This window comes from Durio zibethinus, chromosome 22, assembly GCF_047325235.1.
Source record: "Durio zibethinus cultivar Kanyao isolate XHJ-2024 chromosome 22, ASM4732523v1, whole genome shotgun sequence".
In the NCBI taxonomy this organism is placed as follows: domain Eukaryota; kingdom Viridiplantae; phylum Streptophyta; class Magnoliopsida; order Malvales; family Malvaceae; genus Durio; species Durio zibethinus.
The window spans coordinates 16,905,889-16,919,342 of record NC_143183.1 but is presented as its reverse complement, the minus strand read 5'-3'; the positions used below and the strand labels follow the sequence as shown (position 1 = coordinate 16,919,342).

Genomic DNA, 13,454 nt, shown 5'->3' with positions numbered 1-13,454 from the left:
TTTCGACTAAAATTTCGGCCAACTTTGAAGTTGCCAACATGCTGTCTAGTTTCTGGTGACCTTTCCCAGAAATCGACCACCTTCCGGCCAATTTTCGGTGAACTTCCGATGAAAAATTCAGATTCTGGTGAAAATTTCCAGAATCCGACGAACATTCAACCGGAGTTCTTCAGCAGTTTATAAAAAAACGAGAGAAAAAAAAAAGAAAAGAGAGAGAGGAGGAGCTTTCTGTCGAAAAACAGAGGGAAGAGCCTTATATACCCTCTCAAAACGACGTCGTTTTTGCCTTAAGTGACCCAAAGGATCCACGCGTTTTACCGAGATCCGACTCGATCCGAGCGTCGACCCGTGCGTGTCTTCCCCCTTCCGAGCCGATAGTCGAGCCGAGCCGAGGTTCCAAGCCGCCTCTCTGAGCCGTTTCTCTTCCTTGAGCCGAGCCGTACTCCGAGCCGCTCTAGGTTTTTTTTTTTTGAATTTATTTATTTATTTGTTTATTTATGTGTTTATTTTATTTTTTTTATTTATTAGATTAGGTTTATTTAATATTCTTTTTATATTTTTATATTTTTATTTTTACTTTCATTTATTTTTTTATTTTATTTTATTTTTTTTCTTTTCACTTTTATTTTGTTTTATTAATTTCCCTTTAAAATCAAAATTTCCAAAAAATATTTTTAGGAAAAAGTTGAAAGTATCAATTTTCCTTTAAAAATAAATTTTCAAAAAAAGATTTTTGAGAAAAAGTTGAAAGTATCAATTTTCCTTTAAAATCAAAATTTCCAAAAAATATTTTTAGGGAAAAGTTGAAAGTATCAATTTTCCTTTAAAAATAAATTTTCAAAAAAGGATTTTTGAGGAAAAGTTGAAAGTGTCAATTTTCCTTGAAAATCAAAATTTCCAAAAAATATTTTTAGGGAAAAGTTGAAAGTGTCAATTTTCCTTGAAAATCAAAATTTCCAAAAAATATTTTTAGGGAAAAGTTGAAAGTATCAATTTTTCTTAAAAATAAAATTTCAAAAAAAAGGGTTTTTGAGGAAAAGTTGAAAGTATCAATTTTCCTTGAAAATCAAAATTTCCAAAAAATATTTTTAGGGAAAAGTTGAAAGTATCAATGTTCCTTAAAAATAAATTTTCAAAAAATGATTTTTGAGGAAAAGTTGAAAGTATCAATTTTCTTTGAAAATTAAAATTTCCAAAAAATATTTTTAGGGAAAAGTTGAAAGTATCAATTTTTCTTAAAAATAAATTTTCGAAAAAGGTTTTGAGGAAAAGTTGAAAGTATCAATTTTCCTTGAAAATCAAAGTTTCAAAAAAAAAATATTTTTCGGGAAAAGTTGAAAGTATCAATTTTCCTAAAAAATAAATTTCAAAAAAAAAATTTTTGGGAAAAGTTGAAAGTATCAATTTTTCCTGCACAAGAACAATCATTATTTCCTTCCTTTTTATTTTGATTTTGATTTTGATTTTTCTTTAAATAATCCAACGACGGAGCCTCTGCAAGTGAAACAGTAGTTTTTCTTCCATACTCTTGAGGTGAGGGAATTTTCTCAATTTTCTGTTAAAAGTATTAGAGTCAATTGAGAATAATTTTCAATAATTAACCACTTGGTAAATTTTTAAGGCTCATTGGATAACATAAATTTCAGTTGGTACCATCTTTTGATGGGCGTTGTGAGGGTGCTATAACCTTCCTCACACGTAACCGAACTCCCGAACCCTGTTCTGATTAGTAGACCTGAACCTATTCTTTTAGGGACCCTTAAACTTAGGTGTTCCCAGAAAGGACAGATTCTTTAGGTGGCCAATCGCACCTAGATAAAAAAAAATTGGTGGCGACTCCTTAAAAGTCAATGTCTAGCGATAGATCCCCGGATCTAGACGTTATGACAGGGTTAATTAGGGGTTGTTTACCGATCTACACTTTAGAATGAAGGAAAAGGTTGGGTTAGGTTTGTTGGAATGAAGGTGCTACTAGTAAAGTTTAAATTTAAAGTTTTGTTAGAATTGGTTTTTAATAGTTGCCAACACTTTGGTGCGACTTTTTGAGCTATTGGATAGATTTAGGATTTAAGTGCATAAGTTATCTTTATATAAATCATAAATTAATAGAGCAATAGATGAAGTAAATAAGAATGTGAAAGCCATCTTAAGTGCAATCATAGACACTTATAAGGATTGGCATAAAAAGCTTACACTAGAACCATGGGCTTAGAAAGCTTCAATGAGAACCTCAACTGAAACAACACTTTATTCTTTAGTTTATGGTATGGACGCAATTTTACCACTTGAATTAGATGTTTGAACTTTGCAAGTTAGCATGGAATGACAAGTCAATGAGAAAGGTCAACTACAAGCATTATTTGAAGAATTGAATCTATTAAATGAAATAGAGGCTTCGACCATTTTACCATATGCAGGGTTAGCAAACGAAGTTACCCAATACTTTCAATGAAAATGTCAAACAACATAACATAAAAGGAAGAGACTATCTTGAAAGAGCTTAGAATGATAGCCTTTGATCCAAGAGCAATGTTTAAGCCTAATTGGGAAGGTACTTACATGATCAAGAAGATTTCACTAGAGTTACCACCAAAATCATGGACCTAGATGAAAATGAATTTATGAAGTCAATTAGCTTAGACCAACTGAAAAAGTGTTTTGTTTAACCTATAAAGTCAAAAATTCAAAAGGATGATTTAGGTAAAAGCTAGGGTTTAAAAGCTCACTAGTTGAAAATAAGAAACAATGGTCTAAGCAAAAGTTAAAGCAATAGTTAGTTGAAAACCTTAAAGTGCAACTTAATCAACATTTAAAGTCAAAAAAATTAAAAAAAAAATACATCAGGATAAAGGAAAGTGAAGTTTAGCATACACATTAGATATTTTCTTTTTTTTTTTTGCCAAAAATTCTTTTGGATAATTTGTAATTTTATTACCAATAAGTAGTAATTCATTACTACTAATGTATAAACTTACAATTCCAATCAACCATTCATGTTTCTATACAATATATCCCTTTTTAAACCTTATTTTTGACATAAAAATTTATTTACATTATAAAAAACAATATATTTTAGCCCAAACAGATTAAGCTATATCACTTCTTTTATCATCGAGAGGATTTGTCTTTCATTACTTTTTTTAGCAGCAAAATGCCTTTTATTCTTTTTACTCCAAATTAAATATATGTATGCACCTTATGCTAACCTCAATGTGATAGATAATAATGCCTTTCCTTATACCTGTTTACAACCTAATGAAATTTCTTATCCCAATTAGACATCTCTCTATGTAAGTTACAGAGTTGTAAAACCTATTTCCACAAAGCCTTAAAGTGTACAGTTAAAGAAGATATGGCTCATACTCTCATCCTCTTATTTGCATTGTATACAACCATTTTCAGTTGTGATCCCTCGTGAGCTCAACCTATCTTCAGTAAGGAGTCTGTTTGATAGCCATCTAAGCTATGATTGCATGCTTGGGAACATGCAACTTGCACCATATTAGTCTATGCCAAACCAATTTCACTTGTTTTGGTCTTAATTCTACCCATATAGTTGCAGCTAAGATCTCAATACCTTTAACATTCCATATTATTTCATTGCATAAAAATTGAAAGATAATACTCTCTATTTTTATTAGTTTTTTCATGCTCCAACTATTACTTTATGTAATGGCCACCTTCCATATGCAACATTTTTTAAGCATATAGCTATACACCCACGTAATCCATAAGGAACCTATTTTTGAGAATATGGATCGTAATCCCTAATCGTAAAAGCTTGATTCCAAATGAATTGATCTTTTAGGCCAAGTCCTCTTTCTAACTTTGGCCTCATAGAATCTATCATTTAACTTTTACCTTTTTAGCTGATTCTATCTGCCTTTTCTAAAAGTACCTTGAATGTAGTAAAATTACCTTCTAAATCACCCTCTAAATAAGCATAAATTGTTTGCACTAGTAGTTTTGGATATTGAATATGGCCGAATGTATCAATTGTAATCTACTTGTATATGACAAATTTTTTGTTGCCCAACTACATAATCCTCGTTGTTATCTTCTCTATTAGCGAAGTGTAGTCTTTCATTGAGATCTTGCTTATTACTAATGAAACCTTAAGGTATCTTATTAGGAGTGTGCCAAGCTTGAAACCTATACCTACATTATCATTTGTAGTACCATTCTTAGAATACCTGTGTAGAACAATTCACCCTTCTCATAATTAAGGTAAAGACTAAAATATGAATAGAATAACTATAAGACTTGTTATATCCTAATGATAGAGTCCAACTTCATTTTTTTGAAGATAAGTAAATCATTTACAAAGCACTAGTACATCAATCTAATCTTCTTGCATTTTGGGTAATGAGAAAAAAATTACATAGTAGGCAGTTGCATCTAAGGGCGTTAATAAGACATTCATTGCTATAACAAATAGATAGGGTGAAATAAGATCTTGTTGCTTGGCTTCTCTTGCATTTCAAAAGTAGACTATTAGCGCCCCATTGGTTGACAAAGATCACATTGGTGTAATTAAACAAATTTGAATCACTCCCAAAAATCTTTTAGGGAACCTTGTAGCAAATAGAGCATTTATTAAAAATTCCCAATTTAAAGAATCAAATACTTTCATTAAATTTTGTAAACACCCTATTTTGTTTATGGTTTTATCGATATTATTAGGTCTTAAATTTTAATTTGATATTCAGTTTTCAATTATACCATTGGATTTTAAGGTCAAATTTAAAGGCCTAGAATTTTTTTAAATTTTTAGTTATGATAAATAACATAAATTTTGATTTTGTAACGTAACTTTATTCATATTTGAAATTTAAAAATTGAGTTTGATTTTATTAACTCTTGGGAATCAAATTTATAGAAGGAAAATAAAATTTGACAAGATCTTGATAAATTTACTTTGCATTAAAAATTTTTAAATTGAAAAAGAATTCAATTCCTATATAAAAAACTCGATTTCAAACTTAAAAAAAAAATAACAAGCAATAATAAAAAGTATTCAAGCATAAAATTTGCAAGAAAATTTAGACATTTGATTTGAGTTTTATGAGAGGTATCTGCCTATTTTTTTTTTTGGATTTATTTGGGGATTAGAACCTTAGTAAAGTTAGGATTGGGTTTGAATTTTGAAGGGTTTCTTAAACTTTGAACTGTCAAAAGTTGTTAAAAGCATTAGTTTTATAGTAAAAAGGGAGGCTAAGAATAAAAAGTAAGAAGTAACGAATAAAAAAAAAACCATCATCAGCTTGTGATAAGGTAGAAGAAAGAAAGTTGATTTTGATAGTTTAAAGCCACATTTTTCAATACCATAGGGGAGGGTCGCAACCTATTGAGGTAATCTTTTATTTGTTGGATCAAAAAGTCTCAATCCAATCACACTAGTGGAAGCGAAATCAAACAATTAATCAAACACATAAGAGACAATAATTTAATGTAGTTCGATCCAATTGATCTACGTTCACGGATGAGAAATAAGATCTACTAGTTGTAGAGAATTACAAACATACAAATCAAATCATCAATCACTCAACAATCAATACCCATGACCCTCTCAATCTCCTCTAGTCTTATGGAGTATTCTCAACCCAAACAAATATATACCCATTTGCACCCTTTCAATACAATCAAATACATACCTATATATACTTATACATTATACCTGTACGGACCATTTCAATCTCCTCTAGTCCACTCCTATGCACCATACAAACATACACACCGATAAGATGTAAATTTTTATTAGTCTTATGGGGTGTCTATTTTATAAAATCTTACAACTCTCTTACATCTTTTTCTCATACCTAACCCTGTAGAGGCTTTACCTATTTAGAACCATATAAACTTGCCTATCAAGAATCCTTCTCCTCTTAGAATTCTTCTTCTATAAGTCAAACTTGCCTATTAAGAATTATTTTTCTCTTAGAATTCTTTTTTTGTAAGTTTTCTTATCCATCAAGCAGTATATAATAAAATCCCAAACAAATCTCTTATGAGGTTTGAATCATTATTCCTAACAATCTTCACCTTGAATTAAATTCCATTAATCATGTCTTCATGCTAAACATGCTTGGCTTCACCTGTAATAGAAGTTTCACAATCATCTTCTTTTACGTGTCTTCACGTTTTATGCAAATCGATCCTTAAAACACGAACTTAAACTTTTTTTTAAATCGAGCTCCCTTATGCTTACCTCTTCCCATGTCTCAAATCATGCTGTGATACCACTTGTTGGGATCACCACAGCTCTTATACCACTTGTTAGGCCAAAAATCTTCAACCACACTAGTGGAAGCAAAATCAAACAATTAATGAAACACATAAGATATAGCAATTTAGTATAGTTTGGTCCAACTGACCTATGTCCATAGATGAGAAAACAAGATCCACTAGTTGTAGAGAATTACAAACATACAAATCAAATCATTAACCACTAAACAATCAATACCTATATACCTTCTCAATCTCCTCTAGTCCTATATAGTATTCTCAACCCAAACGAACATATACCCATGTGCACCCTCTCAACACAACCAAACACATACCTATATGCACTCATACATTATACTTATATGGACCCTCTCAATCTTTTCTAGTCCATTCCTATGCACCATACAAACATATACATTTATGAGATGTAAATTTCTAGTAGTTTTATAGGGTGTCTATTTTACAAAACCCTACAACTCTCTTACATCTTTTTCTCATACCTAATCCAGTAAAAACTTCACCTATTTATAACCATACAAACTTGCTTATTAAGAATCCTTCTCTTCTTAGAATTCTTCTTCTGTAAGTCAAACTTGCCTATTAAGAATCCTCTTTCTCTTAGAATTTTTCTTTTACAAGTCTTCTTGTCCATCAAGCAATATCTAACAAAATCCCAAACAAATCTCTTATGGGATTTGAGTTATTATTCCTAACATTATTTACATTGAATTCTTTATATTTTATTTTTCATATTTTTATGAATATGTATTCATTTCGTACTCTATTGTTATATATATTTATTTAATTTCTTTATTTTTATTATTATTATGTGACTTAGTCTTATGTTGAAAAACATTAAGGAAAAAGAAAATTTTAATTTTATAGATTTTAGAATTATAAATATATTTTTCATAATTATTTTGTATAATTATTTTTATTGATTATTATTTGTACATGATATTTGAAATAGATTAATTTATTTTTAAAATAAATCCGACGAAGGAGTCTTTTAAGTAAACTAGTTTATTTTTAAATAGTATTGAGAATAGTAAAATTTCTTTTTCAATGAAAGCCTAAATTTTTTTAATATTTAAATATCAAAATTAATAAAAAAATAATTGATTAAGGTTTAAATAAGATAACATGCGATTAATCTGATATCAATTTTAGGTGCTATGAGGTGTTAAAACTTTTCTTGCATGTAATTGAGTTCTAAACTTAGTTATGTAACCTATTCTTTTTTGAAACTTTTAGTTTAAGCGTATGATAACATTAAAAAAATAGATTTACCTATGTGATCAATCATATTTAAATAAAAAAATTAATAAAAATTTTATATTTTTTTATTTAATAAATAGGTTCATGAAACATTATGACATATCTATTTTTATTGTACATCGAGGAAAAAGCATTGCTCTACTATAACCTTTTACCAGTTCTTAGGCAATAGGTACATTATCTGTTATGTTTCTTGGACCAGTTCTTGGTCCTCTTTATCTTAGCCTTTTTGAAGTGTACGTAAAAGTGTTTATGAAAGTGGAATGAATCATCATGTGATCTTCCATTACTTGCTAAAATCTTGGATAAAAATGGGCTATTTTTTTAGAGGCAAACATTGAAGCATGCCTACTAGTGCATTGCTTCATAAGAAATCCAGCAATGGTAATGGCTACTTTCCTATATTAAATTTCTCGATGTCTAATTCTAAGCCAAAGGATGGTCATGGGTGAATATAGATGTTCTCTTGTGTTCTCACATCTTCATACCCTACTGGCAGAAGTATTGCAAGGAGTTGTTCATGTCAAAACAACAAATAATTATAAGAAAATGGAAAAAAGCATATAGGGCATGCTTATGACCTATGTCGTGTATGTGAGTGGGAAATGCCACATTTCATCATCAAATGAAAGTGCTTCCTATGAAAAAATCAAGCTTCCCTCTAGAATTATAAACTTGTTACATATGTGAACTTTCATCCCACTTGAGTCAAGTGTATGACAGGGTTTCAAATAGCGGTTGTGTAGCATCATGACGGCAGCTATTTCATAGTTTTAGTAGTCTCTGCCACTACTACATACCCGAACTTGAACTGTGAATGGAATTTACAATCATAACGATTGCTCACGACCGTAAAATAACAATATAGCAGACAATAGCGGCTATAATAGGATGCTATAGCCGCAATCATCATTTTCAATTCAAAATGTAATTTGAAAACTCATTCTTTTTCAATAGTTAAAGAATTTAATATAAAAAAAAAACACATTCTAAACTAGAAAAACCTTTAAATTTACAACTCAATCAGCAAATACAAACCTCAATCAAGATCAAATAACATGTTGTTGAAGTCCATCAATAACTACCTCAAACCTTGAGAGTTGAGAAGAAGTAAAATATTTTTTAACTACCAAGATGGGAAGATGAGAGGCTTGGGTTCAATAGTAGCGTCGTTAGTGGCTTGGGTTGAAGAAGAAGACAAAGATATCGTGGATGGAACTTGTAAGAGATTAGAAGATAAAGGAAGCATGGAATATGCCTATTGATTTTTAGAGAAAAAGAGCGAGCTATAGAGCGTGATACAGAGAAATTTATTTAATCATGAAATTTAAAGAATGTACAGATGTAGAAAAGTTTTGGTAGGTTTGGGTTCAACTGAACCAAATCAACCAATCATAGTTTTTTTTTTTTTTCTAACTTAAAATTGAGGTACGTGTGACATTTAAAAGTACATTGTATTTTGCTTTTTCTTATTTAGGTGAAAATATGGAAAGGAAAAAGCAAATGATTTGGTGAGAAATTGGATATTTTAGAAAATTTTTTTATTGATTTTGATGAAAATTTAAGGGGAATGTGAGCTAGAATTTATTTTTATTTACCATCATTTTAAAGTAATTAGCAGTTTTTTTAATATAATTTTAATATTATTAATGTTATTGTTAATTGTATATTTTTATTAGTTAATAAAGATTAGTTTGCTACTATTATATTATTTTGGTTTAATTTAGTTATTTAAAATGTTGCACTTGAAAATTTGATCTAATAGTAAAGTATATTTATCTATAGTCAATCAGTTAGTTTTATTATCTTCCCCCAATAAACATATGTTATAAAAATATCTAAAATATTCATCACTAATTTTTTAATAAATTAATTATAATCTTAATTAACTTCATATAACATATATTTTTTCCATCATATGTATTTACAATATTTATGTTTTTGAACTTCATGCATATAAAAAAGAAAAAAATTTATAATATGCATTTTCATTCTGAATTATAACTACAAAACATGAAAAAATTATTTTAATCTATAAATAAAAATTAAAATATCATAAATTACTTTAAAATTATAAGTACTAGTTTTTATTATTATAATTATAATTACTACATTTTATAGTAAATTGTGAAAAATTAAAAAAAATTCACAACCTTGATAGCCGTAATGATCGCAATGATTTTCATTATATCTGCAATTATGATAAACACGATGTGACTGAAAATGTGTCCACGACCGTAATTTGAATCCTTGGTGTATGATGCTTTGGTGGGAGAGGAGGATGGTGTTGACATAATTGTTAATAGAGGTGCTAGCATAATCTAGTTTACTTTTCTCGAAATTTAGATCACCTTTCTTAAGAATATTACTATGTGGCCCAACAGCTGTGCCTTTTGTCAGTTGGCCTGAGTTATTTTCTTTGTAACATTTCCATTAATTCTTTTTTCAACATTAATTGTAATTATTTGATTTACCTAGTGTCTCATATGATTTTTTTCTGTTTTGATCATTGAGTCTTAGAAGTGTTTTTCTAGTAGCAGATGTTTAATCTGTTGTGACACCTTTCTATTGATTCTGCTTTTCATTGTCTTTCTGAAGTTAATACAAGATATGTTTTTTGAAGTGGAATTGCAAAGGAATGTGAAGGTACATGCTAGAAACTCCAATAAAAATGGACTGGTTTCATGGAGGTCCATACTAGCATGCCTACTCAAGGACCCGTTTAAGGAAAAAGCCAGTTAGGATCATGGTTACTTTCTAGCTGTAACTAACTTGAATAAGTATAGGTAAATTGCAATGTTATGGATGAGTCAGGGAATATGGTTTTCATTGCAGTGTTTACTTGTTGTACTTTCAAGCCCTTCAAGGGAAAAGTATTAGGAGTGTAATCAATCGAGTTTGAGCTGATACAGTATCAAGTTCAAGCTCAAGCTCGATTCGAAATTCGAGGCTCGAAACTCAACTCGAATTCGATCGAGTTTTATTTTTCTAGCTCGAGCTCGACTCGAGATAAAAATCGAGGTATTCGAACTCGTTTGATTAGGCTCGATTAATATGTAAAAGTAAGCTCGATTCTTATATTCAATAAAAGCTCGATTTTTTGTGCTCGAACTCGAGCTTAAGTTTGAGATATTTTATTAATTAAAATAATAAAAATATATTTAAATATAAAAGCTCGATTAGACTCGTGAACTACTTGAGTTAGGTATAAGAATGCTCAAACTCGGCTTGATCGATGAGTCGAGCTACTCGAGCTACTCGAGCTAGAGCTCAATGCGATAATAATCGAGCCGAATTCGAGTTTTATTCGAATCAAATCTGAATAGTTTGTGAATACTAATGTATTATTTACACTCCTAAAAAGTATTGCAAGGAGTTGTACGCTACATGATGTGGACCTGTCAGAAATTCGGACCTGTCAGAAATGCTTTTCTCTCAACTTGGAAAATGTCGAATTACCAATAGGTTCCCGGTGCAAAACCAGTCTTCATAAGTGACGAGCTTTCAAAGATGGAGAAGGATGTTGTGGTTTGTTTATTATGCTTGCTGTAAGATGGATAAATGCAAGTAGGGACTTTGGGATGCTTGCCAGTGTTGATGCTGATTCACTTGGACACAAGGGTCTGATGAATTGGACCTGTGAATTAATGGTTGTATAGCAAAATTTGTTGTGTTTAAATTTATCGTCATGGTTTCCCAGTGATGAAGACATGATTCTGGTAATGCAAGCAGTATATGCGTACATTTGTTATCTTGCAGCCTTGTAAAGATTAGGGGTACTCCTGTAGGTGGGATATTTGGCTGGTATATAGTTTTATCACAAAGAAGTCAACTTAGTCATTCTCTCAATATTGGAATTCTGTAGTATGAACAAATGAGCCAATGGGAATGCAAGTTTCTTGTGTCATTCTGCATGAAATGTGCATAATTGTTAGATTACCTTTGATAATGGAAGGAATTATGTTTTTTCCTACTCTGTTGTTGAATGAGAAGAATGTGAATTTCAGTGATTCGTGTCCTACAACATCGTAATGTTATTCTGAGAGGGGAGTTATAGGGATGTTATGTATCTGCAATATACCATGGTACAATGGCTTAATTTATTAAAATTAATTTAGTAATTTTACTGTCATATTAAAAACCTTCTCAATTGATTTGATATTTTGTATTTGAGTTATATAAAGTTAAAGTATAATTTTAATAGGGATATGATTCTTCCTCATTCAAAGAGATGCAAAGGAGTTCAGCTTACAATCACTACAAAAAAAGCTTGTCTTAACAAAGATTTTAGTGAGAGTTACACATTGACCTTCACTAAAAATTCTTATGCAGTGAATGTCAACATCAACACCCGTTTAAATAAATTTTTAGTGAATAGTATATTTTAACTTTCACTAAATATTATTTTTTTTGTGAGTCAAATATAACCTTAATTAATTTAATACTTTATATGAGGATCTAAAATTAACCTTTACAAATATATTTTACTTATATAAAATTTTATTTTGATTATATTGAAAGAAATGTGTGAAAATTAATATGAGTAAATTTAGTAAGGAAACATTTGACCATTATTAAAAGTAAATTGTGATAATGTGATGTGATCATGTGATTATTAAAGTGTAACATATGTAATTTTATTTTCGTTCTTATTTATCAATTCAATTTATCTGACAACAAAAGAAAAAGGAATTTAATCCAACCAATTACTTTTTTAAGGGGATTTTGTTTGGGAGGTTTCAACTATTTATACTTGTTTCTTAGGCTTTTTTATGAGAAGAGGAAAAAATTAAAAAAAAAAAATCTAGTAAGTCATTTGAAAATTGTAAGCAAATAATTCTATAGTAGGACAAAAAAAACTAAATGAAGTCTGGATTAATATTACCATAATGCAAAGAAACTAATTTTACTCCGCCAACTATCTCAAAAAAAAAAAAAAAAATCACTTCATAAACAATTAACGTTTCTTTTCAACGTTGTGCGGGAAAACATAGTGCAAATTTCTGTTCATTCAACAAAATTTGTTGGACCGTACAAAAACCATGTAAGGACTAAGAATGGACCTGGATCAAGACCAAGACCAAGCCTAAGCCCAAGACCAGACCTCTCATTTAATGCTGTTTAATGTACAGTTAATCAGCATCAAATTTTCGCCATTTGTTATCTTTTTATTGGTTGTTGTATAGATTATTTATTTATTATTATATTAATTTGAAGAAAGATCCAGAAACGCAAAAGAAAAAGGGGAAGGAAATAAGGTAATTATGAACGAAGAGACGAGGTATAGGGAAGGTGAAAGAAAAAAAATTCTAGAGACAACCAGTGAAAAGATGAAATAGAGTTGTCATAAACGTAAATAAATAAATAAATAAATAAGGTTTAGTAGAAAAGGAAAGTAAATGTACAAATGAAAAAAAAAAAAAAAAAAAAGGATGAGAGATGGGGATGGAAGGAGGGGAGGCAAAAGAGAGATTCAGCCAAGTTGTAATAGGAACCAACATTTTATGAGCTATAATGAGGGATAGGCGATTGAGCAAAGGGAAGTGGGGTTTGGAAGAAAATAGAAAGAGTAAAGAAGTAAGAGATGTGAACCGAGAAGAAGAGGAAGGGAGGAACAAAATTTAAAAGGAAAAAGGAAAATAAGGCGAAAATCAGATCTTATATATATATATATATATTGCTTTTGTTTGTTTTTCTAATTATTTCTTATTTTTATATAAATATTTCGATTTTTATGTAACCTGCAACTTTATTAAATTCTTTGCTTCAATTTTTCTCATGTATGGGAAACGTGCTTAACCATCAGTTGATCTCGGAAGAAAAGGAGAGTTTAAAGTAGAGACGAAAAAAGGTATTATGTTTATGATTTCTCACGAAGTGATAAGACTGTTCTTTCAAATACATTACCAAATCATGAAGCCTTTCATCTATTGCTTTATTTAATAAAATTT

General features: G+C 29.8%; 1 pseudogene; it reads left to right on the top strand.

Moving 5' to 3' along the window:
* Positions 1-10,113: 10,113 nt before the first annotated feature.
* On the top strand, positions 10,114-11,245 carry LOC149512640 (DNA-directed RNA polymerase V subunit 7-like; annotated as a pseudogene).
* The last annotated feature ends 2,209 nt before the right edge of the window (positions 11,246-13,454 follow it).